The following is a 5,663-nucleotide window of genomic DNA, read 5'->3' on the forward strand; positions in this document are numbered from 1 at the left end:
AAAAAAAAAAAAAACTAAGAAATTGGAGTGAATGAGGATTCAGTAAGTAATAATGGACTGATATTGGTTCCTTCATTGTGACAAATGTACCACACTCATGGAAGATGTTAGTAGCAGAAGCCAGATAAGGGTTAGAGGGGAATTCTCTGTACCGGCTTCCATTTGTCTATACATCTAACAGTTGTAAAAAAAAAAAGAAGCAGTCACCTCCTCCCTGAAGCCCTCTGCTCCCTCAGACCCGAGGGAACTGGGTGCCTCCTCCACCATGGCACTCACTACACCTCTCCATGTCTGGGTCGCCCACCCCAGTCCTGCGAGGCTCCAGACCACCAACTTTCACTTCGTCACCTGGCAGCATTTGATGAGATCGGGCACGTTCAGGCTGGTATGGCCATGGACATCTGGCAGCATTTGAAAAGGGGATGCTGCCTTTTCTGAGAACTGTATTTGATGACAATAACCTGTGCTACGTGCAGATATTCTGATCTGTTCCAGAAACAGCCTGTCCTGCTTCCTGCTGAAGTCTCCGGAGACCACACTGTCTGGGTAAAGGAGGGCCCAAGCGTCCCCGGGCTGGCAGCCACTCTCCAGGCCCAGGGTACAGTTAAAACCTCTCTCCCCTTGTCCAAGAGCCCCCCATCTCTGCTCTGGGGGCCCCTCTGCTCCCCAGTAAGGAGCGGTTGCTAGAATCAGGAATGTTGGCTTCAGTCTGAGTTTTTCCCCTCCTGCAGCAGTTAAGCTGTTCTATTTTTAACGCCCTTGGTTTCTCTCTGTCTCGCCTGGAGGTGGCTGGGACTCCAGGACCGTGCTCCGGATAATGCGTTCTCTCTCCCCTTCCTCCTCGGTTTTTATGCCAACGCCGATACCGTCCTCCCCTGGTGTTGTCAGGGGAAGCGTGGCTCATAATTCTTCCAGGAAAGGCTTTAGAAAGAGAGAAATTAAGTTCAATCAAAGTGTCAGGCCTGAATTGTGTGTGTTGGGGTGTAGGTGAAAGCAGCTTAATAAGACACCATCATCTCTCTTTTGCTCCCCACTCCCACCACACCGAAATGCAGCCCCTTCTGGATCTTAGCCTTTAATCGGTGACAACAGGAGCTAATCAAGCAAACAAGTGGCACTACAAGGTGAGGGTCACCCTCCCAGCCAGTGGGACAGGTGTGACCCGCCACCCCCACAGTGATCATTTAAGTCACTGCCACAGGGCAGCTCTCCCTGACCTTTCCCTGTCTGGCCTCATGTCTCCTGCGGCCCGTTCTCCACGCAGGGCTCTCTACCTGAGGCCCTTACTGCCCGCGAGGCCCACGCTTCTCCCACCAGCTCAGAGCTGTCCTCTGAGCTCCAGATCTTTTATATCTAGCTACTTCCTGTTGGCCCGTGGTATCTCAGAGGAACCTCAAATGCAGCGTGTCCCCAAGGGACCTCAAACCCCTCCGGGCTCTGTTGTTCTCCCCAGGTGGCAAAGCTGGAGCCTACCCAGGAGTCTCGCAGGAATCGGAGAGGCCGCCCTGACACCATCCTTCCCCACGTCTGCCCCCATCACTACGCCCGCCCCGAGGATCTAATTCCTAGCAGGCCTCAGGGCTGGCCTCCTGTCTCCACAGCAGGCCTGGCAGCGCTTGCCCCAGGCCTGCTGTACTGCCCATAGACTGTCTTCCACCCGCCCTTTCCAGGCCTTTCCTTCCCCAAAGCCTTCCTGACTTCTGGACATGCAGAGACAGTCACGGACAGCTCTAGCTTGATTTGCCACAGGATCCACTGTGTCCTCCCTCACATGACCTGACCTGCTGCTCTCAGAGAGAAGGCCTGCATCCTCCCTGGCCTTCCAGGCCACACATGACCTGCCCCCGCACGCTCCAGGCTCACACTCCCTTCTTTCTCCAGCACAAGCACACTAGCCTCATGTGGGTCTTTCCGGTGAGTCCACAGAGCAGAGATGTTTTCCATTTACCTTGGGGGTTTTGCATCTGCTCTTCCTTTTCCTGGAATGTCTCCTCCTGCCCCTACCTTGGCCCAGCTCACTCTGAGTCACACTTCAGAGCTCAGCGCGAGATGAGACCCCTCACAGTTCAGCTACATGCAGAAGCATGTCGTGCGCAGCCCTGTGGCTGGTGGGACTGGGGGCTGACCCCTCCTGCTGGCTGGGGGCGGGAATGTACCTGGCTCCTGCAATAACGCAGCGCCTCTCCTGGCTGCTTTCTTTTTTTTTTTTTCCAAAGATTTATTTATGTATATAGAACTGGGGTACAGGCCAGGAACAGTGAGAGGATTCACCAGAGACAGAGTGGGGAGCAGAACAGGCAGATCATGAAGTACACTGCTGAGGGGAGCAGCGGGGGGTCAGGAGAGGTCTGCCACACCATGTGGTCACCTCCGGGGCCCAGGATCGAACTGGGATTGAAGTGCCTGTGTCCAGCTTGTAGTGTTGCACTTTAACCCACTGTAACACCATGGAGGGCCTTCTCCTGGCTGTTTTTTTTTTTTTAAGATTTATTTATTTATGCATATAGAACTAGGGTACAGGCCAGAGGTGCAGGGGCAGTGAGAGGCTTCACCAGAGACAGAGTGGGGAGCAGAACTGGCAGATCGACGAAGTACACTGCTGAGGGGAGCAGCGGGCGGGCCAGGAGAGGTCTGCTGTACCATGTGGTCACCTCCGGGGCAGGCGGGAATCGAACTCATGCGGAAGTGGCTTTCGCTTCTCAGTGCTGTGCTTTAACCCTCTGCACCACCAGGGAGGGCCCTGGCTGCTTTTTACTTGAAAGTTGGACCCTTCTTTTTTTTTTTTTTTTCTTTATGAAAATTTTCTACAGAACAATCATAAAAGAAGATCAAAAACATTTTTATAACCGTTTATTTTTACATCGTTTTATACATTTTTTTTCCATCTCAATTGTAATCCCCGCGGGTTTCCCATCACCGAGTCACCCGTGTGCCATCACCATAGTCCCGTGCATTCCCTCTCCACCCCCCCGTTTTTGATCCCATTCCCCACTCCACCCCCACAAAATATCTCTGGTATATGGCTGTTCATTATTCTTGTTATTTTCTCGCCTGGTGAAAGTTGGACCCTTCTTAAGGAAGAAATCTTTATGATCCTACTTCCTAGATAGCTCAGAGATGTTCTGCCGCTGCCCAGGGCACAAAGAGCTCATAGCAGAGCCAGAATCTGAACAAGGCCAGGTTGCCTCCAGAGCCCTGGCCGGCTCCTTTGTATTCCTGAGTGGTCCTGAGGCCACTCTTCCCCTGGGCACTCTCACTCACACGAGTCCCACTGCCCAGCACCCACACAGCCACACCCTCCTGTTGGTCCTTCACTGCTGAGGCGCCTCCATGCACCTCACTTTGTCATGTGTTAGCACATGTCCACGGAATTAAGCTTCACCAGAATCTCAGGAAGTAGGCTTTATTATTATTCTCATTTTTCAGCTAAGAAAACTGAGGCCCAGAAGCAAATAACTTGCTGAAAGTTTCACAGCCAATCCCAGAAGAGCTGGGACGTGAACGCAGGCAGCCCCACGCAAGGGGTCACACCTGCAACTGCTATTTCACTGCAGCCCTGACAGGCGAGGAGACACCCCAGGCTCCCCTGGGTGAGCGTGACCCCATGAGGGGACCCTCTGCACAGAGTATTGAGCACAGTGACACGAGCACAGAAATGGCTCTCATTCGTGTGGCCCGGAGGCCCCAGCGCCTGAGACCCCACCTCAGGCTGGCCCACTCCCTGGCTGTTCCACAGTCTCATTCCCCAATGATTCTTCCCCAAAGGAAGAATTAAAACTTCCTTTTAATTCTGTGAGCCACCATAAGGTGGACGAAGAAATTCCTCTTCTGCTTAAAATAGCCAGTTTCTCTTTCTTACAGCCAAGTGTTCTCATGGACACTTTCCGGAACTCCAGGTTGAGGCTCCCATTAGAAGACCACAGTCTCTGACCTGCCATGGCCCCAAGCAGGCTTTCTCCCACATGGGGTTTAAGCCAATGTCCTGACAACAGGGGGTGGCGGGGAGCCTGGTGTCTGTCACTGGGACAGCCAAGGCCTGTGGAGGGTGGGCAGGGGCCTCCAGGCCAAGGGGGCCTGCCCTGGGGGAGGGGTAAGAGAGGGCAGGAGCTGAGTGCTCAGACCTGAGGGACAGGCAGGACCCTGGGCAGTGACCGCAGGCCAGGTGCTGCAGTGTAGAAGCGAAATTAGAATGACAGGAGCCAGGAGCACAGGCGCTGGGTGGGTACAGTTTGGGTAACAGGTCCTGTGACTCTGCTTCCTTACCAGTGCAGAATCTGGGGAGAAACTCCGCATGCAGCATAGGCTGTCACCAAATGGGAATGAGCATGCTGTCCTCAAACAGCATCCTCCTGAGAGACAGCCGTGTGAGCCACCACGGCCAGGTCACCCCTTGTCTAGCAAGGTGAGCTGGTGCTAGTTATGTTAAGGGGAAGGATGTCTTAAAGGAACTCTGCAGAGTCTTATGGACTCCATCCCCTACTCCAGCTTTCTGGACACTATCCCCTACTCCAGTGATTGGAAGCTACAACTCCCAGCAGTACCAGGGAGAGAACTTTGAAGACCCAAGGATGGAGCTAGAAGGAATCCTGGGACATTTGGGGATAAATAGGGTGTGATTGCATCACTCCCTTGCTTGCTTGGGAAGCAGCTCTCCTGACTGCATGACTCGGTGTGTTCAGTTAGCCTAGCCGGAAGGTATTCCAGTTACTTTGTATCCCGCTCTCTTTCCCTGGATTGTTTCCTATTCCTTTCCCCTTAAATAAATCCGTTATTGACCTTTTTGCCTGCAGTATAACTAAATGGTGAGTGCGCGGGTGAGGGCTCACAGACAGGCGGCCCAGTCCACTCTGGGCTGCCCTGTAACAGTTACACTTCTCAGGGATAGTCTCAGAATTATAGAAACAACAACTTGTATAATCAAATTTCAGGATGGGAAACAATAAGCCACCCAGTTCCAACCCCACATTCACTTCATTCTGAAAATCACACCCAAGGGGAGGGAAAGCAGAGGTGCTGACTCAGCAGATGTCTATTCACTCCCTCCACACTCTGGTCCAGCCAAGTGTCGGGGAGCAATTATTTCGCAAAACTGGGCTGGACTTGCAGCTCCTCCTGGGGCTCGCAGAAATGCAGAGCCCTGGCCCAGAGCTCCTGAGTCAGACTGGTGAGACTCTCAAGGGCGGGAAGCAGCAGGCTGTTTTACACGAGCCCCAACGTGAATATGACGAGGGCAGAGACATGGTCTCTGGGTGCGGGACAGACCTTAAAGGGCCACGATGGATAATTGGCAGTTTGTTCTGAATGAGCGGGGATCCCATCTGGGAATTGCAACAGAGGAGCGCTATGATCTGACTCTATCTCAGGAATCGTTTGGGGAAAGAGTTGCAAGAAGGCCAAAAGACAGGCTGGACAGCTGCACTGTCCAAGGGAGAGAGGCCAGGTCAGCTGACTGTTGGATTACTCTGAAGGTAGACGGTCCATGATGGATTAGAGATTGCTGAGAGGAAAGGAAGAACAGACTGTTATTAACTGAGAAGTTAAAGACCAGCAGGAGCAGATCTTGAACATTTTGTATCCAAGGGGCTCCATTTTGAACATGCTGTATCCAAGGTGCCTGTTTGGTACGAGAGTGGAAAGCTGGGTATAAAAGTCTGACATTAGGG

Source organism: Condylura cristata, unplaced genomic scaffold (genome assembly GCF_000260355.1).
Source record: "Condylura cristata isolate star-nosed mole 26May11 unplaced genomic scaffold, ConCri1.0 scaffold00028, whole genome shotgun sequence".
NCBI lineage: Eukaryota > Metazoa > Chordata > Mammalia > Eulipotyphla > Talpidae > Condylura > Condylura cristata.